The sequence below is a fragment of the Rhinopithecus bieti genome, unplaced genomic scaffold, assembly GCF_001698545.2.
Source record: "Rhinopithecus bieti isolate Rb0 unplaced genomic scaffold, ASM169854v2 scaffold_38631, whole genome shotgun sequence".
In the NCBI taxonomy this organism is placed as follows: Eukaryota; Metazoa; Chordata; class Mammalia; order Primates; family Cercopithecidae; genus Rhinopithecus; species Rhinopithecus bieti.
This window is the reverse complement of record NW_016817145.1, coordinates 642542-667139: the sequence shown is the minus strand read 5'-3', so window position 1 is coordinate 667139 and position 24598 is coordinate 642542. Positions and strand designations below refer to the sequence as shown.

At 43.6% G+C, this 24598-nt stretch overlaps 1 long non-coding RNA gene across 1 annotated transcript; it reads left to right on the top strand.

The window, feature by feature from the left end:
• Positions 1-762: 762 nt before the first annotated feature.
• On the top strand, positions 763-24165 carry LOC108517766 (uncharacterized). Its single transcript, XR_001882202.1, has 4 exons — positions 763-988; positions 1384-1492; positions 23153-23284; positions 24048-24165. It is a non-coding gene; the product is annotated as an uncharacterized LOC108517766 (long non-coding RNA).
• The last annotated feature ends 433 nt before the right edge of the window (positions 24166-24598 follow it).

The window sequence follows — 24598 nt, the reverse complement described above, 5'->3', positions numbered from 1 at the left end:
TTTTGGTGAAATAACAGTTCATGTCTTTCAGCCATTTTTTAAATTGGATTTTTTTTTTTTTTTTTACTGTTGAGTTTTGAGAGTTCTTTATATATTCGAGACGACACAAAACGTTTGTCAGATATGTGGCTTGCAAATATTTTCTCCCAGTCTGCAGGTTGTCTTTTCACCCTCTAAACAGAGTCTTTCACAGCACGAAGCAAGTGGAGACTTTAAATGGCCATTTCAGAAAAGCCTGACCTAGCCTTGAGAGTGCCGGACACGGTCACTCCACTGGTTCCTGCTCACGAGGGCAGATCACGGGTTTAAATCCCATTTGCCTGTGCTAATTCAGCTTCACAATAGCTCATCCACCATAGGCTTAATGCTATTCAGTGGCCACAGGTGAGTGTGTTTCAGTACATCACAAAAAGATAAGCTGAGAAAGAGTGGCCCACTGCTGCCAGAACCGCTTGAAGGGCAAGTCCCCACTGACCCAGAGAGTGAGTCAGTTGCATCACCCCCTTAGAAACCTGGAAAATGCATCATCATCCGTGTAGAGCAAGAGCCAGCATTCAAAACGCCAGGGGGCTTATCAGGCCATTTCACCACAACATCAAGTAACAGGCAGACTTGAATTCATCTGGCGCCGTTGACCAACACAGAGAGCCAAAACACACACGGAATTCAAAATCAGAAATAACCCCAAGTTTGAGTCATCCGATGTGGTTGTCTGCATTGATTACATTCACCAGATAAAAGTCCAATGCACTCTGCGGGGTGAAACAGCCTCTGCCTCAGGTTGGGAGTTGCTGCCATGGAGACCACAAGAGTGGAGATTTTCTGACACACGGAAAGGAGTGAATTACCGCTCCTTCTTATGTAAATTTCCATGGAGGGGAGAAAAGATTAAAAGGAAAATAATTCTGCTTTAGTCATTTTCATTTAAGGTAATAAGATCCTTTGATTCCATCTTGGAGAAGAAGGCAACAGCTGTTTGTCACAAATGGTAAGACATTTTATTTGACATTTTGCAGGAACTCAATCTTTAGCTGTAATTTTGACCTAATGGTTGCACTGAGTTGTTTTTAAGAGAAAGATTTTCTTGAAGCCAATTGGCCCCAGGAATGAAGAATGAAGAACTAATTGTACCAACCTCAGTTTCTGAAGTGGACAGGGAAATCTTACCTTCCAGCCTCTCTATGTTGAGGCTGAGTGGGTTAGAAGGAGAGTGTATTAGGTAAGAAAATTTCTCAGCATCATTTAATGAACACTGGATTTATCCTTTTGCATTCTGGCTGTAGTCCCCAACTTTCACGTGGCAATGCACCCTCACCTCAGCTCTCAGCCCATGTGGTCCCCTTGCTAAGCACTTTAATGAATGATTGCATCTCATTTTCACAGCTCTTTGATGCACCTGCTATTATTACTCTTATTACCATTTTCCAGTGGGAAGCTGCTTCTTGGGCAGGGTGGATTTCCATCTGTGTCTCCTTTTTGGTGTTGAAAGCTGGTAAGTGAGGACACCAGGATTGGAACCTGGGTAGTCGGAGTGCAGACTCTCTCTTTTCTTGTCTTCCTGCTCTCTGCTTCTGGCAAGTTCAATGTCCACTTTTGATCTTCACCTACATTCCAGAATAATAGCTACTTTTGGTTGTTTTCTCAGCAGCACAAGAGAAGTGTGGAGAGATTTTTAGGTGAGTCATCTAGAGAAGTTAATCTTATTTTGGGAATTCTACTGGCAGCTTCAGGTGGGGAAATTTTTATTTTCTGTCCTCCTCTAGGTTCTAAAAGAAAGGGAAAAAAGATGGCGAGAGTGGAAAGATGTGACCGTATTCACCCTTTGTCAGGTGATGAGTGAGCAGCTTGCAAAAGCATTGAAGTTTGGAACAATCCAGAGAACCAAACTTTCAGCTGCCAGAGATGGCACCTGGTATACTGGGTACATCTGCCTGTAGGACCCAGAAAGAGCTGGAAGCCAAGTGCATGGATCAAGTCTGTAGAAGGTGGGAGAGCCAGGAATCGGGTGTCAGGGGGCGTTTATTACCCATGGAAGCAGGTTTTTGTCAATTCCGTTCACTGCTGGATCACTAACACCTGGAATGGTGCCTGGCCAGGTAGTGGCTTAATAATCATTGAATCAATGAACGAATGAATGAATGGCTGTAGTAGGTGCTAGCAGGGCATCCTACTTCTTCCATCATCATGAAGGTGAAAGACATCATAAACGGGAATTTAGACAAGTCTCAGGAATTTTCAGCTGCCGTATATCTTGACTTGATGCTTCTAGTAGTTACATTATTTGTAATTCAATCTTTCTTTTTAAAATAGTTGACCAAGTGTGGTGGCTCATGCCAATAGTTCCAGCACTTAGGGAGGCTGAGGCAGAAGGATCACTTGAGCCCAGGAATTGGAGACCAGCTTGGGCAACATAGTGAGACTTCATCTCTTAAAAAAAAAAAAATTAGCTGGGTGTGGTAGTGCACACCTGTGGTCCCAGCTACTCTAGAGGCTGAGATGGAGCATTGCTTGAGCCTGGGAGGTTGGGGCTGTAGTGAGCTTGGATTCCATCACTGCACTCCAGCCTGGGTGACAGAGCAAGACCCTGTCTCTAAAAAAAATGAAATAAATAATAAAAAAAATTAAAAAGTAACTCCCTTTTCTTTATTTTCAGGCTTCCTTCCCACCTGCTAATTCAAATGCTTTACAGCCAAAAATATCTTACCTTGATCCTGTTTTTTTCTGTATAACCTCTCTATTTCTGTTTCTTTCAACCGAATTTCTTCGGTCATCTACAGTTTTGTTTCTACTTTTCCTTTTTCTATGCATGCCTCAATCCATTGCGAACTTCTCAACCTGCCCCAAGTCCCCACAACTCCGCCAAAAGTAATTCTAACATTTTACGAATCCAATACATCACAGTTTTTACAAAAAAAATTTTAAGAAGTATACTTTAGTTGAATTTGAAAAAGTTGCCCACTCATGTTAAATATTTATTTCCTTGTGTCTGGGATATCATTTGATTCTGATTCTGTTCCTAATTCTCTGACCACCCTTTCTTCATAGATTTCTCTTCCTTTGTTCAGCCTTTCACATCCTTAGAGTTCCATCCTCTGGTGATTGTTTGTCCTGTTCCATACATTCTCCTTATATGAGCACTGTGTTTTAGTTCATGAATGGTCACATGACCCAGCCAGGTCAATCAAAGTCTTCCATGGTAATTTTGTTTGTTTATTTATTTATTTACTTATTCTTCCACATGCCATCTCATTTAACCTGGGACTTTTGTCGGAATTATCAGGAAAGATATTCTCCTTTCTTGGTGACAATTGACTTTTAGGATCACAGTAGTCTGGGGCTGCCAGGGACCATGTTCTTCATGAGCAGAGAGCCTGGCTGAGAATAAAGTCAAAACATGAGAAAGCAGGATGGAGAGACATACTGTCATCATGTTACCCCTGGATCTAACCATATTTGAGGCTTAAACTAATCCCGGACTCTAAAATTATGAAACTAACATGTCTTTTTAAATAAGTTAAGCAGGTTTGAGTAAGGTTTCTGACACTTGCAACCAACAGTCCTGAAAAAGATACCTCTACTTAGTCTTCCTATTTCCAATTTCATAACTCCAACTTCCCGATGCTGCCAGAAGGAATGATATGAGATACAGAATAGGTAGTGCTATGGCTCTGTGTAAGATCTCTCAATGGCTCTCCAGAGACTATTCAGGAGTGTGAACTCAAAAGCCTTGAGGGAGCAGGCTGATGGCATAACTGAGGGAAACAGTCCAGGTGTAAGATAATAGAAAAGGGGGGACCCAGTGTTCAGCCCTAGAGTATGCTCTGCCTCCAATCAGTCATACTCAGAATGCAAACCCCAAGTGCCTGCCAAACAGAACATGTCTGGAGGTTGGATTTAGCCTCCAGCCTCCAAGTTTGCAAACTTTGGCTTATGTTGCAAGTTTAAGCTCCTGCAGACAGCCCTGGAGGCCTTTGTGATCAGGCCTCTGACACTTCACAAGATTCGTTTCCTGTCATTAGATGCTGTAGTGACACTAAGTTGGTGCCCACATAGTGTTCTTTTACAGTCCTATGGTTTTACTCATGTTGGCCCCTTACCTGGGACCTCAGCCCACTCTATCCTTTCTATCATGATCTTCATCTCATTAAATCCCATTTGTTCTTTAATATTCATCTCAGGTGTCACCAGCTCCAGGAAGCCTCCTCTTGATGAGACAGGTGCCCCTCCTCCATTCTCTCATGGCCTGCTTTATGCCTCTCTGTCATTGCCCCTGACGTATACAGCAGACAATGTTGATTACTCACCTACAACCATTCCTTCTCCTGCTTACTTGCTGGCAGAATTTGCCTCTCTCAATGAAAACACCTGATATTCTCTTTCCCAACCTGCCTTATAGCTAAAGTCTGGGGATGTGATTTAATTCTCAAAGAGATAAGATGGGAAATCTGCCAAGGAATTCTTGGAGAAAATTTTCCTCCATGACTACAAAGGAATGATCTTTTTCATGTCTGCCACTAGATGTAGTTTTGTGAGGATGTGATGGTTGGAGCTACAGCAGCCACCTTGAAGCTTTGAGGGGGAAAGCCAAGAGAATCATAGAGGTGGTGAACTGGATCCCTGCCATTCCTGAACTGCCGAACCAACCTGAGAACATTCTCCCCCAGATTTTTGGATATGTGAGATATAGTAATAATCCTTGATGCCTAAGTCACATTTTGTGTGTGTGTGGGGAGGTGGGGGCAGTATTCTCTTACTTGCCGACAAACATATTCTAAATGATTCAGCATACTTGTTCACATTGCCTGTGCACTTTCTCTTCTATTATTCTGTAAGTTATTTGTGGGGATAGATGATCTTATACTCTCTGGTCTAGCATAGAGTCAGAATTCAGTAAATGTTCACTGAAATACTCTTTTTTTGCATAATTTTTCCACTGAGAGCTCCAGTAAAGGGTGAGTGCCAGATAACATCTGTCCCATTTTGGAGATAGCCCCTGAGTATTGGAGGGTGGAAAATATGTCAGGGAATGTTACATGACTAACACCCCAGGATTTATGGGAATGAAGAATCTGTTACAAGTGTTACATCATCTTAGTGGAATTGACTAGTGCTACTCAAATTGTTTGTTCAGACTTTTCTTTACGTGAAAGCTTACTACCAAGCCCAGCGTGTATGTCAGATGAAAGTGTGGTGCGTTGGTTGGAGAAGGGAAGGGATGATGGGGTGCTCACAGTCCCCCTCGTCCATGCTGGGCCTGTCTCCTTTCTTGCTGTGATCCTTGCAGCCCCTTCTCTGACCTCTTCCCCGGGTCAGTAGGCAGACAATTAAAGCTGCTTTTATGATCTTGAATCCATCAAACCCCTTGGTCTTCCTTTGGTCCTCAGCTCTTTCATTAAAAGTTGGAGGTCACCATTAGCCTTTTGGAGGTCTATGAGACTCCAATTTTATTGGGGTATTTAGAGCACTGCACCAGCTTTAACTAAAAATGGTGCAGCAAATCAAAAAGGCAAAGCCATTTCGAGGAATCTATTTGGCAGTCCCAGTCCTTCAAGTACATACATTTAATTTTATGGTTTGTAATACAAGTTCATTGAATTTTTCATACCAAAGGAAGCCTTTTATTTTGGAAAACTCTAAAAAACAAAAGCAGACATTTTTTTATGGCATTTTGGCTCTTTTTTTTTTTTTTTTTTTTTTTTTTGCGACAAGGTCTTGCTCTGTCATCCAGTGTAGAGTGCAATGGGGCTAACATGGCTCACTGCAGCCTTCACCTCCTGGGCTCAAGCGGTCCTCCCACGTCAGCCTCCAGAGTAGCTGGGACTATAGGTGTGCACCACCACATCCAGCTAGTTAAAAAATTTTTTTTTGGAGATTGGGGGTGGGTCTCACCACGTTGCTTAGACTGGTCTCAAATTCCTAGCTTCAAACCATTCTCCCACCTCGGCCTCCCCAGATGCTGGGATTATAGGTGTGAGTCACTGCGCCTAACCTCTTTTGTTCTTAATAAAGGGGAAAAAATCACTTGAGGTTCCAATATTGACTCACAGAGAAGCCATTCCCCTTTCACATTTCTACACACTTGTTAACTTAAGTCTGAGTCTTCTCAGATCTTCTGACTGAAATTTAGGTAGTGGAATCAGATCTTCACATGATCTAGATCTCGGAGTTGGAAAGAACAGTGCTCTCAGGGTGGAGGGTTTGTGCAGGGCGGGGTGAAGGATGTTATGGGGATAGCATCATACCTAGATCACTAATGATCACATGCAAAAGAAGGCCAGTCTCTCTCTGTCTCTGTCTCTCTGTTTTCTAAAGAGGAGATTAGATTGTATTTTCATTTTTTCATGGTCACTGGCTTCCCTTTAGCTTCAGGAAAGTAAATTTTAATCTCTCAGCCTGGATGAATTGCAACCCTGACCAACAAACTACCAGATACACTCAAGCTCTTGGCAGAATTGCCCTCACTTTTGTGAATCCTGTCTCTTCTCCCGGGCAGCAGAGTTCCTGAAGCCCTCTCAGTTGCAGTCTGTTCTTTCTCCAAGATGTTTCCCAAGATGAAAAGATGCTGTTGTTTTCCTTGTTGATAAACAATACAACTCTGAGATCTTTACACTATTTTCTTCGTGTTATAACTCCTTTGCAGCCCATAAAACATCCCTCTACCTGCCCATTCATCCAACAGATATTTACCTTTTATTTGCCAGATATTGTTCTAGGAGCTGAGGATACTGCAGGGAACAAGTCAGGCACACCCCTGTTGGCATAGAGTTTACATTTTAGCTTGGGGACAATAATAAACAAATAAATACTAAATATAATGTCATACAGTGAAAGCACTATGAAGGAAAATTGTGGTAGCTATGAGAACGAGCCTCTGGTATCTCATGCTGCAGAGCGTGAAAGCGACTGGGAACCCTGGCAGCTGCATTCAGGAATGCATCAGTGTGTCTGCACTGAGACTGGTTCCCCTCAATGTCCCAGTATGGCAGGGACACTGAGGCAGACTTGGGATTTCTCGATGGGAAACTTTGGCTTGAGTACTCTCTGAAGGCCTTGCTGGAATTTTTGTAGAAGTGTATTCTAGTCTGAAATTCTTCCTCTCTCCCACCCTCCTTTCCTTCCCTCTCTCCTTCACTTAGGGGCAGATCTTCACTGCAGTTTGACAGCTCTCACCACCAGTCCCAGTTCGCTCCCTTCATTTTCTCATGTGTGTTTCCCGTAATAAAAGTTCACATTTCTTTTTTTTTTTTTTTTTGAGATGGAATTTCACTCTGCCACCCAGGCTGGAGTGCAGTATCATGATCTCAGTTCACTGAAGCCTCTGCCTCCTGGGTTCAAGAGACTCTCCTGCCTCAGCCTCCCAAGTAGCTGGGACTACAGGCACCCGCCACCATGCCCGGCTAATTTTTTGTGTTTTTAATAGAGATGGGGTTTCACCATGTTGACCAGGCTGGTCTTGAACTCCTTAGGTCAGGTTATCTACCCACCTCGGCCTCCCAAAGCGCTGAGATTACAGGTGTGAGCCACCACACCCAGCAAAGTTTACATTTCTTATTCCATTCTCGAGCTGACACAAGACTAATGCAGCCTGCAAGAATAGAGTGATGTGGAGTGGGGGCTACTTTAGGTAAGTGGCCAGGGAAGGTGACATTGTCTAGAGACTTGATTGGAATGAGGAAATGATCAGAGCAAACCCCTGGGGGAGGAGCATTTACAGCAGAGGGAAGAAGTCAGAGCATTCAGACTCAGAGACTTGGGTTTCTGTGGGTTCCCTTCAAAACTGTTGAGGGGCGGCAGTGGGGATGGGTCCCCTCCAAACTTGCTCCCACCATCTCCCTTCCATTTGGAGGGCTCTGTCTTTAACCGCTTTGCGTATTTGGCTTTACCTAAGATTTCATGTTAACAAAGAGTTCCAAGTTTAAAATAAAAACACCCTGGAAACCACTGCCCTGGAGGCACTCTGTGTCTCTGCCCTGTTTTATGACTCTGTCAGTTCACTGGCCATGCAGAGAATGGGCAGTGGAAGAAATTACCTCTATTTGGAAGCCTCACTGTTCCACCGAGATACTGGATTAGTGTGAGGCAGGTGTAGATAAGGGGAATTAGAATAAGTGATTAAAGGACTTGATGCATGGACTCTCGTAGAGAGGGTGGGGCAGGATCATTTGGGGGCTTTTCATGCTCAGCTCAGCAACGCTGCAGTTGGACAGCAGCCAGAGGAACTGGCATATATCAAGTAGACAGAAGTGGACAAAGGATGGCTGTGAGTGCTAAGGTTTGGGGAGGGAATGGGAGGTAAAGGGTAGCCTTCTGTGTGAACCAAGAGGAGTTTCCAGAGGCAGTGGAGGGTAACAGCTGTGCTCAAGGGCTTCAGTTTCAAAATGTAAAATGTTAATATTGCCCAGAAGAAAGATGATAGAATTCACCTGTTACTGGTGATTGGTAACTGGATGTATAAAAATTTCTTGGCACTTTGTTAGTGACTTCTTTGGTGGTAAAACTTTATCTCTCCCTCCCTCACCCCCAAAGTTTTCAGAAGAAAGAGACTGGCAGCCTTAATGCAAAGACTGACCTGGATGTGAGAGGTTTTATATTCGGTCCTTTTAGGCTGGGTAGGGAACACCAGAATTGCTGATAGAGAAGTGAATGTGTAACACACTGAAATGAAGGTGTGTTCAGCCAGTGAACTCAGGGAATCCTTGAGGTATGTTTTAAAATCAAGTTTGTTTATAAATGAGAGGTTCAACCTCAAAGCCTTAAACATGCAAGAGTCTGTTGTCTCATATAAAATATTTTGGAGATGGGTAGTAAGTACAGGGCTGCTAAGGCAGCTCCATGCATTATCAGAGATCCAAGAGCCTTACGCTTTCTGCTCTGCCATGTATACTTTCCATCCTCAAGGTCCAAAATGGCTGCTAAAATTCCTGCCACTACATCTGGATCCCAGGCAGCAGGAAGGAGAAATGGAAGAAGACCTGACCTGTCCCTGAGACAGCGTCATTCAGCATGTACCATACAACATCTCTGCTTATTGATCACTGGCCAGAACTTGGCAGAGATGAACAATAAGGCCCTTTTATGTTCTGCTAAAGACAAAACGATTAAAGAGCATATGTATTTACAGTCTACCTGATTTTAATAAAGGATTGAGTGCAGCCTAAGGCATGTGCATGTTATCCTGCAGGTAACAGGGGCCACAAATGGGTTGTGGCTAATGGAACATGGCTGAAGGGACTGAGCCAGTTCTGAGCCTCAGGAGGCACTGCTGTTTCTTCTTGCCCTTCTGGGACTTTCATCATGGGAAGAACCCACAGTCTTGGGGTCTTTTTCAGACTGGGTTCCAGAATGAGATGCATTCTGAACATGAAGATGGGGCAGTTCTGAACTTGACCCATCACCTGAAGCCAAACTGTCCAAACCACCTCTCAAAGCTATGAACAACAAATAGGTGCTTATTTTGTGTGCCTCAGAGATTTGTAATTGATATACAGCGTCACTGTAGCAGAAACCTGTGAATGCCCCTGGTAACTGGATTCGTCTCTATTCTCTCATACTGTGAGTGCTAGACAGGGGATGTGGCCAGTCCTACCCATTCGGTATACCAGGTGACCTCGGAGATAGTGGGAGGGAAATGCCACACAGAAATGTCATTGCACAAAACAGAAATGCAGTGCTCATCAGCATGTGACAGCTGGCACCCAGGTGAGCACCAGGGATGGTTTAGCTCAGGGACTCTCAAAACTCAGCACTACTGACATTCTGCTGTGGGCATCTGTCTGGTGCATGGAAGTTCAGAAGTGTCCCCGGCCTCCACCCACTGGATACCAGTGGCACCTTCTCCCTCCTATGCTGCGACAATAAAAAATGTCTCCAGATATTGCCAAATATACCCCACGTGGCAAAATCACTCCCAACTGAGAACCACGGATTTAGCTGATCTGGCTTCAGTTCTTCTGTTAAAGTTAAGACCAGAAAATGACAACTAATGACACCACTTATTGAGCATGTACTGAGTTCCAGGCACTTGGTTAAGCATTTTCAGGGATTAATTGAATTTGGAACGTTTATGAATGAGGAAGCTCAGGACAGAGAGAAGTAACTTGCTCCAGTAACATGTTTAGTCCACAGTAGAGCTAAGGCCAAGCTGTCTGACTCCAGAATTCATGCTCTTGACCATACTCCATGCTGCCTCCCTGAGAAATTAACCCCTTGGGGGAGTCAGGAAAAGATGCATCGACACGAGTGTTATTCTTGTGACTATCACTTGAATTCTGTATGTGTGTCTTATAGTAGCAAAAACAGTGTGGCCTTGTTCAGGTGTGATTCTCACTTCCCTTACATAGCTGTGGAATAACCTCAATAGTCACCCTCACACTTCCCTGCCTACCTGAGTGGGGCTACACAGACTGCAGGACGTATCCAGCCTCTTCAGGCCTTTTCTGGACAACTCATTCCTACTTAGTGGAAACGTGTTTCCTGCACCTCTTTGATGATAGAGATAAAAAGCCTTAAAAAGGTTTCTACCCATTAGTCTAGCAATTCCGCTTCTTGGAATTTATCCTTAGGAAGGAATCAAATATGTCAAATCAAACGAAGAGTTATGCATAGGATATTTGATTTTAGTGTGATTTGCAAGAGCAAACATTGAATATGATATTGGGCAAATAAATTACAGCATGTCCAGATGGTGGTATGTTCGACTTGTAGATGAATATTTTCTTCCAAGGGAAAAACTTCATGATATATTATTCTTTGAGAAAAAAAAAAAAAGATTTGAATACCATGTAGCATATGATCCCAATTTGGGAAATTGTGTATATATTACACCATCATATTGAACAAGCAGGGACTTGTAGGATGCAACAGAAATGAATCGTATTTTTGGTCTCCCACTGTCTTGTCAAGCTTGTTCTGCAGTATTTATTCTGCTCCTTGATGAAAGTGGGGCAAGTTCTACAACGTCTTTGTCGCTCTTATCTAAGAAAACATCATCCAGTTACTTCTTCCACAAAACCTAGTCTCCATTGGTAGTTAATATGCCCATTCCAGGGTAAGGACCCAAATCCTCCCATCGACATTGCAAATGAAAATTTCCTCCCTCTCCCAGCTTTGCTGTATTAGGCTGGCACCTGCAGTGAGAAGGGGTTGTGAGGCTGTGCGCCTCTATATTCGTCACCTGGTGCTTCCATTTCCCATACCCCCCCCCGCCCCCCACCCCTTGGCTTCTCCAGGATTGGCTAGGGCAAGGGGGGAGGAGAGGAGGAAGGCGGGTGGGAAGAGACTCACTCCACTGGTGGTGTTCTAGCCATCTGGGGTTGACAGATGACTCACCTCATGGGTTCCTTCATGGGTAATTTGCAGCCACCGCCCCTTATCTGCCTTTGCTTGATTGGGAGCATGCATCTCTTCTGACCATTCCTCCACTGCTTCTCCCTCACCCCCTAGCATCTGGCGCCACACCTCCTAGGCCGGTTCTGCTCCATAGGAAACTCACACATGCTTTGCCCTGACAAACTCGGGAAAAGCAAGTCTCCCTCAACACAATCACCTCATCTCACTCCATCCTCAGAGCAACTGGCCTGCTGCCATCTCTCGCCCTTTAGATTTCTCAGGGCGAACCAGACATCAATCCATGGAGTCTCCCATGATCAGGGAACATGCTGCAAGTCTTCCAGGAGGTCTCATGGAAGCACCTTCACCTAGGCTTGAGGTGAGAAGAAACAGCCTCTCCTCAGGAGGGTAGGGAGTCTAGGGATTGGCAGCTCTCTCCCCAAATCCTTGTCTAATCCCAGCCCAGCTCCAAATTCTTTTTTTTGTTTGTTTGTTTTTGAGACGGAGTCTTGCTCTGTCACCCAGGCTGGAGTGCAGTGGCACAATCTCAGCTCACTGCAAGCTCTGCCTCCCGGGTTCACGCAATTCTCCTGCCTCAGCCTCCTGAGTAGCCATGACTACAGGCGCCCGCCACCACGCCTGGCTAATTTTTTTGTATTTTTTTTAGTAGAGATGGGGTTTCACCGTGTTAGCCAGGATGGTCTCGATCTCCTGACCTTGGGATCTGCCCGCCTCGGCCTCCCAGAGTGCTGGGATTACAGGTGTGAGCCACCGTGCCTGGCCTCCAAATTCTTTAAAGTTGTGGTGGTGGATAGATTGGGGTCCTAAAACCTGTTTCTGACTACCTCCTGTGTAAGTCTTTGTGGTCTTCCACCTTCCCTTAGAAATGGGGTGCAGTTACTCTTGGTGTCTTGGAGCCCTGGCCGATACTAAAACAGAACCTGTTTTAATATCCTATTTTGCACAAACACAGAATAAAGAGGCAGACCGTATGCCTATCAGTCTTGCAGAGGCCTCCGGGAGAGAGAAGATGGGGAACTGGATAGCATGATTTCCAGGGTTCCTTCCAACCCAGAGATTGTATGGCAGGCTGGCAGGGAATAAGAGAAAGCATTGGACACATTCCCTGACTGTGCTATTAGAGAGACAAGACACGCACTAAGCACCCTGGTAGCAGACCATCACAAATGCTCTTGATGGTAATATAAATGCAATAACAATAAGTATGAACAATCAAACTTTGAACCGTTTGGAATGAGCTTTATGTCTCAGAGAATAGGGAGGAGTCAACTCACTGCTGTAGAAAGTTGCTGAGAGGAGGTAGATGTCAACTAAACTTGGTGTTCCGAGAGGACGCCTTTAAACCTCCTTGGCCTCTCCTCCCGGGCACTTTGCACTTGTTTGTTCTCCCAAATGCCTCCTTGCCGGGAAATCAGTCCCGGTCCCTGTAGTTGGAGTAAAGTTGTCATCTACTTTTTGCTATTGCACTTTGTCTACACTCCTTCTGTGCATGTTGTCTCATAATTGAGCGGAAGCCTCAGAAGGTCAAGGGCTTCTTTCTTTATTCACAGTGATATTTCCTCTCTGGGCCTGGCACATGGGGACACACATGCACGCACATGCACACATGCACGCGCATGCACGCACACACACACGCACACGCACACATGCACGTGCACGCACACACACACACAGCATGCGCACACACACGCACGCACACACACACACGCACACACATGCACATGAGCACGTTGATATTATTCTTTTGTCCATGGCGCTGAGTTAGTGATTGGCTGAGTCAGGGCTGGAGCTGGGTTTCTGGGTTTCCACTGCACAGCTCTTTCTGCCTCCTACCCTGGACTCTCCACTCTCTGGCTTCCCGGGTCTCTGGGCACCAGGAGCCTGGAAAGCACTTCGCTGGATATTCCAATTCTGTTGGCATTTGTGACTGAGGACATGTGCCCAAATTCATCCTGTGCATTTCCAACTCAGAGCCTTCTGGAACGGAGATGCTCCCCAGAGGCAGGGAAAATGCAGCCTGAGGAGATGGGTCACAGAAAGCTGCACACCCGGCGCTGGTATCATGCTGAGCAGAGTGGGCCCTCCCGTCCCAGTGGCCCTCCCTTCTGTGTACATTTAATGAGCGTTTGGCTGCGTTTCAAGGAGACCTGGCCTTGGGCACGGGGCATGGAAATGAACTCCTGAGTGAGCTCTCTAGGAGAAAAATAAAGGCCTGGCCTTGGGCCTGATTGGAGCCCCATGACTCTGCCAATGCTGTGTAGAGAAAAAGGCAGTTGTGTTGAGTTACCGCATTTTAAAGTAGAGGCTGTAAACCTTCTCATTTTATGGGTGGAAACCAAGGCTCAGAGAGGGTGTCTGATGCCCAAGTTTATGCTTCTGGCTTCGCAGTAAATTCAGTCACCCTTAGACTCTGTAGAACCACTACAGAGGCCAGCTGGAAAGAGGTCTGAATCCCTGCCAACCTCGTTCAGTGCCACCTAAATTTGGGGGAACTCCTGGCCTTCTCTGGTGAATTATAATAGATGCTTCTGCACATCCCTGTGCCTCTGCATGTATCCCTCTGTGAGCCTGTCCCTGGAGAGCCTGCACCATGTGTTTATCATCCCTGGATTTCCAAGAGAGGGCACATTGTGGGCCCACAGGCATCCCAGGGTGGGGGGTCACTGTCACCAGGACTGGCTTTTCCAAGCAAGTGAGGCCCAGCTCTTCCTGCCAATGCGCCTCCTTTCTCTCTCCTTTCATCTCCCGAGCCTCAGAAAGCTGAGCAGTTTCTGCTGAGGATATCATCCTGTTAATTCTAGGAGGGAAGCCTGCCAGGAGCAGCCAAAATTTCTGGCCCATTTCCCAATGCATAGGACAACTGGGAAATCACCTAGAACAGTGCTGTCCAATAGAAATGTAATGTAAACCACACATTAATTAAAAATTTTCTAGTAGCCACATTAAACAAAGAAAAAAGACACTGGTGAAATCGAGTTTAATAATATATTCTATGTAACCTAAGATATCTAAAACATCATTTCTGCATGTAATCAATATAAAAAATTATGAATGAGATACTTTGCATTTTTTGATATTGAGTGTTCAAAATCTGGTATGTATTTTACACTTATGGCACGTCTCAATCTGAGCTCTAAATTTTCATAGAAAATATTTGATCCATATTTCAATTTCATAAAATTTACAATTGAAACAATAGAGCCATCTCTCTGCATTGATCTAAATGTAATGTTTTTTCAACAACTGAATTGTCTATTTAAAAATTTACATTTACATTAATTAAAGTAAAATTTTAAAAAGGCAGTTCCTCAGTTACACTCGTCACTTTTTGAGGGTCAAACACAGGCTCTAGAAGATGTGGAGGAAGCTCTGGCAGAATGGGACTGAATCAGGTGTGTTAGGCTGTTCTTGTACCACCATAAAGAAATACCTGAGATTGGGTTTTGCTTTTTGTTTTGTTTTGTTTTGAGACTGAGTCTCGCTCTGTCACCTAGGCTGGAGTTCAGTGGTGTGATCTTGGCTCGCTGCAACCTCTGCCTCCCAGGTTCAAATGATCCTCGTTCCTCAGCCTCCCGAGTAGCTGGAATTACAGGTGTGCACTACTGCGCCAAACTAATTTTTGTATTTTTAATAGAGACTGGGTTTTGCCATGGTGGTCAGGCTGGTCTCGAACTCCTGACATCAAGTGATCCACCTGCCTCAGCCTTCCAAAGTGCTAGGATTACAGGCGTGAGCCACCATGCCCATGCAAGACTGGGTAATTTATAAAAGAAAGAGCTTTAATTGGCTCACGGTACTGCAGGCTGTTTAGGAAGCATGGTGCCTGCATCTGCTTGGCTTCTGGGGAGGCCTCAGGAAGCTTACAATCACGGTGGAAGGCAAAGGCAGGGGCAGGCGTTTCACATGACAGGAGCGGGAGCAAGAGACAGTGTGTGTTGGGGGAAGTGCCACACCCTCAAACAACCAGATCTTATTGAGAACTCACTCATTATTGTCCTTGGTGCAAGGACAGCACCAAGCCTTGAGGGATCCACCCACCGTGATCCACTCACCTTCCACCAGCTCCCACCTCCAATACTGGGGATTACATCTCAACATGAAATTTAGACAGGACACATCATCAGGGGAGAAAGCCCAATGGCTCTAAGGGGTGGGGGCAGCTTCGCTCATTGTTTTGGTGTGTCAAAATACACGTCTCACTTATTTTCCGCAGTTTCAGGGATTGAAGGTGGGTGGCAGTCACGGTGGAGGTTGGGCTAGCTTCCAACATAGTCTTCAGTGGGATTTCACGTCTCTGCATTTTCAGCAGCATGGGGAAGTTTGGGCAGCACTGATTTTGCCAGGGAAACCGGGAGGACTGGTACTCTGGGGAGAGTCTCCTAGGTTCAGGGACCCCAGAGAATGCCTGCAGGGTGTCGAGGCCCCTTGAGCGGAGAAAGGGAACCGCTGCTCCCCCTCCTGGTAGCCAGAGGAACAACAGTCCTGCCGGGCTGCAGTGATGGCAGGGCTGAAGGCAGCCTGTTCCAGGGTGGAGGCAGATGGTCAAAGGGCTGAGGAAAAGCTGCATCTTTTTTGAATTTCCAAGTCTCAGAACGCAGAGACCCTTGACTTTGGAAGTACGATGACATGAGTACAGAAAGGAATCTTAGAGAGCAAGATTATTTAATGCAGTTTGGCAATTTTCAAGTACAAAACAAAAATTATTTATTTTTCCCTACATTTTGTTAGGAATCTGTAATCACCTTCAGAAAGACCTCACATGTGAACATATACATTTTCAGAAATGACATATCAAATCCTCCAGTCACCTACTCTATAAGCTGAAATTATGTACATAGTACAATAATAGACATAGTAAAAAATTCAAAGCACACCGTAAGTTATACAATGGAAAGTAAACATTCCCTCTTCTTCCCTTGGACATCTCTTTAAAATGTTCAGAGCAACTGCCAGGTAGTAGCTGCTCAATAAATGCTAGTTTTTGAAATATTGTAGGTGGGCCAAAAAACTAACAGCAACATAAATATTTGATTAAACTGCAAACCAGTGGGGCCATGTGTGAGAAAAGGAGATGTGGCAGCCAGGTTGAGCAATGCTGCTTTGGAATTTGGTGCTTTTGAATGCTGTTGTTTTTGAATTTTGCTTTAAAAGTTATTCACACCCTCTACCAAACACTTAGAGGAGGCACTCCGACTGTGCTTATCTGGAAGCTTCTGGAAACAGGGTGCCCAGGATACTAAGGCAGGGAGGGACATTGCTTTTCAGGGCCTATGGTGGGCAAGTGGTGAAAGGGCTGGTCTTGGATGCGACAGACATGCCCCAGGAAGGAAAAAGCTATGAGCTATGTTCCGTCTTTGGCAGCTGGGTTACATCACTTTAGGCCAATTTAATCCAACCAACATTCAGGCTAGTGGATGGGATAAGAAGAGACAGTTTTTATCTTCAAAGTGTTTGCATCTGAGGGCAACAAAAGGGCACATCCACCTACTATAAAGTAATGCAGAGAATGATGGTCACTGATGGCAAATTTCCCTGGAGTCCAAAGGAAGGGTCAGCAAACAATGGCCCACAGGCCAAATACGGCCGCCACCGATTATTTTTAATAGACTTTATTTTTAGAGCAGTTTTAGGTTCACAGCAACACTGAGTGGGATTTGTTTGTCACATTTGTTACAGCTGATGATTGGCACATCACTGTCACTCATGGAGTCTATAGTTTACATTCTGGATCATTCATGGTGTATATTCTGTGTGTCTGGACAAACGTATACTGATGTGTATCCACCACTGTAGTATCATCAGAGTAGTTTCACTGCCCTAAAAATCCTCTATGCTCTGCCTCTTCATCCCTTTCTCCCCACCAGCCCCTGGCAACCACTGATTGTTTTACTGTCTCCATAGTTTTGCCTTTTCTTGAGTGTCGTGTAGCTGGAATCATACAGTATGTAGTCTTTTCACACTGGCGTCTTTATTTTGTAATATGCATTTAAGTTTCCTCCATGTCTTTTCATGGCTTGATAGCTCATTTCTTTTTAGTGCTAAATACTATTCCATTGTCTGGATAGACCACAGTTTATTTATTCACTCACCTGCTGAAGGGCATCTTGGTTGCTTCCAAGTGTTGGCAATTATGAACAAAACTGCTCTAAACATCCATGTGCAGGTTTTTGTGTGGACATAAGTTTTCAACTGTTTTGGGTAAATACCAAAGACAGCAATTGCTGGATCATATGGCAAGAGTATGTTTAGTGTTGTAAGAAACCGCCAAGCTGTCTTCCAAAGTGGCTGTACCATGTTGCATTTCAACCAGCCATGAATGAGAGTTCCTGTTGCTCCACATCCTTGCCAGCATTTGGTGTTGTCAGTGTTCTGGATTACAGCCTGTTTGTTTTTGAAAATAAAGTTTTATTGGAACACAGCCATACCCATTTGTTTATGTATTATCTATCACTGCTTTCATGCTACAACAGCAGAGTTGGCTGGTTATGACAGAGACAGAATGGCCATGAAAAAAAAAAAAGCCTAAAATATTTACCACCTGACTCTGTTCAGAAAAGGCCAATGCCTGGTCTAATGGAACAGCTATTTTCAACGGAGAAGCTGTGTAGGTGTCGGAGTGGCTCCTTGGAATGGAGAGAGTAAAAAGGGGAGAGATTCCAGACACAGGAAACAGACTGAGCAAGGACGGGGTGGCCTGGCCAGGTTGGGGAAATGGGGCAGTGTCAGAGACTCAGCTCTTTAGGCCTTTCCTCAGCTCTAAGCTGGAAGGAATTGAATCAATTTTTCCACCACTTGTAGAAAAGACAGGGTGAATGAGCTGATGTCTGTAAATGCTTCAAGCAAGATATGAGAAAAGCATCCCTTCACGCAAAACGCTATTTCTATTTTATTGTTAAATGGATGCTAATTTTTCTGTTTTCCTTTTCTCTTCCCAGCCCAGTTTGCCAATTTCATCCTTCCTATTGTTTTGCCTTAACAAAACAAAACATACCAGGCATACCAGCACAAACCGTAATGTGTTTACTTACAGAAACGTATTTTCATTCTTTTTCAAATAGGTAGTTCACTCCTAGGGTCCAAAATTCAAAAGGTTTAAAGAGCGTACAGAGAAACATTGCCCTCCTATTTTGTAGCCTTCCTGCTCTTCACCTTGGAGGCAGCCAAAAGTACCAGTCTCTTGCATTGTATATTCTTCTAGAGATATTTTCTGCAGGTACAAATATTGATGCAGATGTTATTTTTCTTTCCTTTATCACAAATGATCATTTTATATGTATATGTATACATGCATCTATATATCTCATATATATATGGGCACCGTTTTGCAGTTAGCTTTTTTCCTCTTAGTAACAGTTTTAGAAGTGTTTCACATGAATACATCCAGAGCTTCCTCATTCTCTTTTTATTCCTTATTAGTGCTTCGTCCTGTAGACGTATCCTGTTATGTTTAAGTGTTTTAGTGGCAAATCAGGGCTGTCGCTGTCTCCCCGTTTCTTGCCATCATCAAGCCCTGGATAGTATTTATTGCTGGGTTCAGGGTATGGGGTCAGTAGCAGTGGCTGGGTTCATGGTGCTGATGGCTTTGAAACAGCTTTTTTTGTGGCCCTTTGCAGGTGAAGCGAGAGAGAGGAGAGAGCTAGATTCCAGGAATCCTGCTGGCAGGGTTCTTCGGCCTGCTTTGGCTGCTGGGGTGGGATTTGGCTGCCTAGGTGCCATTGCCCTGTCCCTGTGATTTCCCTTCCTCAGGTTGCTGGTGGGAAAAGGACCGTTGGAAATTGAAGACATCAAGATTATTCTGATGTAGTGAGATCAGGGAGGCTCTATGGTGGTGGTGGCATTTGGCAGGTGTCTTAGCCATGGCTTTTTGATTGAAAGTTACAAACACCCATCTCCAACTAGCTTAAGCAAAAAGGAGAATTTATGGGTTTATGCAGGCAAACAAAGACATTTAGGACTTGTAGCAGATACCACCAGTTACTTATGCAATGTGCATTTCCTCTGTTGTCTCAATATGCCCAGTTAAAAATACTCAGCTCTTCGGACTTCCTTGCAGTGAGGGGTGGTCGTGTGACACTTTTCTGAACGTTGAGATGTAAGCAGAAGGCTACAGGTTGGGTTTTCTGGGAATATATTATTTTTCTGATGAAAAGGGCTACACTCAATGGGCACATGCTTTCTGCCCTTCCAGTGTGGAATGTGGATATAACCCCAGAGATGTAGCAATCATCTTGGAGCATGAGGACAGTCATGTGATAGGGATGGCAGAGCAAAATGGTCTTTGACGTCATCATGGAGCCAGAACAGCAGAGCTTGTCCACTGGCCTTTTAAACACCTGCTACCCCGCTAAAACACAAACTCCTTTGGCTAAGCTCTGGAATTGGGCTTTTGCTGCTCAGTGGAGCAGGGGCCTTGTCCTAATTCAGGGCAACTGGATTCTGGGATTTGTATAGTGTCAGTTTGCTCCGTCTCTTTCCAGTTTATTCTCTTAGAATCCTCCATGAGGCAAGGGACATAGAATCTACCCTGTCAGCTTCCAATCCAGGGGGAAGAGAAAGCTGGCTATTCCTTCGATTCCAACATGGAGAGGAAAACTTCAGGGAAGACATCTGTGTAATCTGTCTTGAAGGGTCTTCCTTGAGCCAACTGCTGTGGATCAGAGGATGGGGTAATATGATCAACCACATTACCAGATCAGCCTACCTGGCGGATGGAGGAGGGAGCAGTTTCCTAAAGGAGGAGATGGAATATTTTACCAGAAGTGGGAAAAGGCAGGCAGGCAGATGAAAACAACAGATGGTCCTTCAGCAGGCGCCGAAGGTTTAGATGAGTGGAGAGGAAAGGCAAGGTGATTTCAGGGGGATGGTCACCTCCTCCAAGAAGCCTTTTCAGACAGCCTGACTTAGCCACTTCTCTCTCCACACCATCCACTCTTGCTTCCCTTATGGTAGTACATGGCACTGTCTCTTCCTAGCAGTTTTGAAGGTGGGCACTTCTTCTGGTTGATCCTGTATCCTTCCCATTACTAGCATGTGGTGGCCACTCATTGTTTAGAGCAGTGAGTGAAGGGACGGGGGTAACAAAGACACAGAGGAAGAAAGTCACAAGAAAGACTTCAGTGTGCTTGGACTCTTGAGTGTATGATTAAAAACCCAGCAAATCCCAAGATTCTTAAGGTGGGTTAGGGTTATAGCATGGCCCTGAATGTCAGGCTAAGAAGTTTGTGCGATGGACGGTAGTGAGCCGTTGAAATCTTCTGAGCAGGGGAGTGGCAAGGTCAGGGCTGCTGCACTCCTGTGCCTTGTTCCTTTGACCCCTGGCTGCTGTCTTTCTTTTCCATTCTCCGGATTCTCCATGATTCCTCTTGGTCTGGTTCTTCATCTGTCTTGAACACCTTTAGTCCATGTTTCCTACCCCTGCTTTTTTTCTCCTCAAACTTCTTCACCAATCAGTTCTGGGCTGATTCTGTTCTCTGTGCGGGGGAAAGGACAATTTACCCTGGTGCCAAGTGAGTGTCCTTCCCAGGAAGGTTCCATCTGAGCAGCTCTTGGCTGCCCTCTTCTGGGCAATGGTGGATATAACCACCTGCTCTTTTGGAACTGGCTAGAGAGACTGTGGTAGCAGCCTTGCCTCACGATGAGAGTTCTGTCTTTTTGTATCTGCCCACCAGATCCCCTTTAATTACTTAAGATCAGTAAGTTTTTTTTGAGCACCTACCAAGTGTTTAGATTTGTCTGGCGATAGCTACGTATAGAATAGAATGCTTCTGACTTCCCAGTGATCTAGATATTGTTCATCGTGGGATCTAAGCCTTGCATAAATGTCTGAGCACTTCTTTTGCTAATTTACATGTCTGTGCTATTTATTTGACTGAACTGAGGTCACTTTAGTTTTGAAAGCCATTGAAGAGGTAATGTATTTGAACTTTATAAGTATGTAAGGCTTACATATTTATGTTCCCTGGAGAGCATCTTCCCCCATAAATCACACCCTGATGCTTTCATCAAAGTACAGAAGTCTGTGCACATATTTTTATTATTCACAATGGAATCAAGGCAGTGCCCTAATTAATGATTTTGCTAAGAGGCAACTGCTGTTTCCAGGGAACTCGGACTTGTAACATGGATTCGAAGCCATTCCTGGGGTTTTTTGAGCTCATAAAATGACGGATACGCATCCCAACAGGACATCTGACTGGATTCTTGGCCTCACTGTCGGTGATAGAAATACTTTATTCTGAACGAGTTGCTTTTCTCAGGCCAAAGGCTAATTGCCATCCCATTCTGGTGAGCAGGCTCTCACTCAAACGCCTGGGCTCTGAAACCTGTAATCTCTTCACAGTACTAAGATGACGTCTTCCTTTCCTGGATCCGCATTTGGAATTCCCCCATTCCTCCATTCATTCAAACCCAGCCCATTTTTTCAAGACCTATTTCTAATCTCTTTTCTCTGAGATCCATTCCCTGCATCCTGACTTTTCTTTGTTCTAAACAATAACACTTCTGTAGTTTGTGGCATTGACTTAGCAAAAGTCATGTATTATCTTGCAACATCTTTTAATTTTTAAATAAACCTTATTTATACATTTTGTACTGTCATTTAACTTTACAAAAGTTTATGTTTCATGTCTTTAATTGAATCATAAAATCCGTAATGCCAGAAACCATATCTTACACTTGGTTGTTTACCCCACAGAATGTTGAATATTTATTGCTATATATTCAATAGATGAGCAGCAAATGCTCTTGACTGGTGGCTTGTTGTATCATTTGCCTATCTTAGCTCTAATTAGTATACTTGCCTGAGAAATTATTTACAAAAGACAGATTGGCCCAGGCCATCATTAACACTTCTCTGGAATATTTTCATGCATTTAGATGCTATGCAAAATGTATTGCCCAAATGGCACTGTGTGTCTATGTGTGCACATAAAAAAGAGAAGCCAAATTAAAATCATCCTTTTAATTTATTGTTGATGCATGATTATTTTAAAATTTAGTTTTAATTTTGATTATACACATACATAATTTTCAGGGTCAAATAATTTTAGAAGCCATAATGAAAAACAATAGACTTCTCTTGATCCATCATTTCCTGCTTCCTAGAATCAACACATTCAGTTCTTGCTTTTGGTTTTTCCTCCATGTCACTGGTATATGCTTATAGTGCTCCCTCTTTTTTGCCTAATGCCTTAAGCATTAACTGTTAGCCTCCCACTATTTTAGCCCTCTTTTACCACTTCCACCGTGCCCCGTCGTGCACAGTTCCTGAACCCCTGGACCCCCATGCTCCCATTATCCCACTACTGTTATTTCATAATTTTGCTTAGGTTAATATTCGGTGTGTATACTTTCCTGTCCCTATAAATACTCTTCACAGCTGAAATGTGCTTACTTTTATTTTCTCGCACAGTCTTTAGGTTTTCCTGGAGTTAATAGCTCTATGGTTTTTTCTTCCTTTGTTTTGTTTTCTATCACTAATTCACTCAAAACTTTCTCCTCGGTTGTTTACATTTCCTCTCAATACACTCACTCACATCAGGTATTCTAACAAAGCCATCTCTTGACCATCTTTCCTGCATCCTGCTGAGCTGCTCCAACCTGGACTAATTTATTTCTAGGCTGAGTACATGGCTGTATTTGGATCTCCCTTCGCCTTTATCTCTGGGATTTCCTTTGCTCTTTCTTGGATTGATGTTCTCATTTCCCAGACTCCGTATCTTCCTCTTTCTTGCTTTGCCTCCTAATTTTGGACTTATCTTGTAGCTGCTGCTGCTGCTTTTTTTTTTTTCCTTTTTCACATCAGATGGGAAGTGTGCCAACATCACAACAAGGTTTGAGGTGGGCACATCTCACGCACAGACATGAACACCCAATCATCATGCTTATAAACTACAAAAGGATCTCCAGTAGCTTCCTGAGAATGGGCTCACGGCAGGTAATTGTTTTGAGACTTACGTCTGAAATGTTTGTATCCCACCCAAATATTTAATTGTTAACTTTGATAGGTATAGAATTCTAGGCTAGAAATAATTTTTTTCTACAGAATTCTAAAGTCATTGTTACATTATCTTTTTGCTTCTAGTGGGGCTGTTGAGAAATCCACAGTCATTTTGGTAGTTTGAGCAATCATTTTACCTTTTCTAAAAGTTTTAAAACTCCCTCTTTTATGTCTATTGTTCTGAAAGTTTGAGATGATGGAACTTAGTGTGAATTTATTTTTATCTATTGTACTGAATATTTACTGTTACTTTTAAGTCTAGAAACTCATGCCCTTCAGTACTGAAACATTTCTTGGATTATTTCTTTTGTCTTTTTTCTTCTATTTTCAAGTTCTTTTCTGAAATTTTAGTTACGCAGTTGATGAACTCCTAGAATGATTTTCTATATTTCTTATCTTTTGTATCATATCTTCCATCTCTTTGATTTTTCATTCTACTTTCTAAGAGATTTCCCTAAATTTATCTTCTAACCCTTTGGCTGAAATTTTCATTCTGGCTGTCAAATTTGAATTTATAATTCCTCTCTTGTTTTACAATTGTTTTCCTTTTCCTAGAACATTGTTTTTGTTTAATAAATTACAATAACTTCTCCTATTTGTCTGAGGATGTTGATGATAGTTTCCTTTTGAAGTTTTTATTTTCCTGCAGAGTTTTCTGTAAGTTGCTTTTTTTCCCCTCCTAATATTTTGACCTTTACAGTTGACCCTTGAAAAACATGAACTTGAACTGCCTGAGTCTGCTAATATGTGGATTATCTTCTGCTTCTGCCACCCCTGAGACAGCAAGATCAACCCTTTCTCTTGCTTCTTTTCTTTAGCCTATTCAACGTGAAGATGACTAAGGTAAGGACCTTTGTGATGATCCACTTCCACTCAATAAATAATACATATAGTTTTTCTTCCTTATGATTTTCTTCATAACATTTTCTTTTCTCTGGCTTACTTTATTGCAAGAATACAATATATAATACGTATATCATAAAAAGTGTTTAGTGATCGTTTTATGTTATTGGTAAGTCTTCCAGTCAAGAGTAAGCTCTTGGCAGTTAAGTTTTTGGAGAGTCAAAAGTTATATGTAGATTTTCAACTGCTTGGGGTTGGTACCCCTAACCCCATGTTGTTAAAGGGCCACCTGTATTTTCAAGTTAGGGAATTTCCTCAGAGTTTTGGTGATCATTGACTAAAGCTCACATTTTGAAATGAGACACTTAAAAGCAAATTAGAAACTCAGTGTGTGGGGGTGGAACTTGT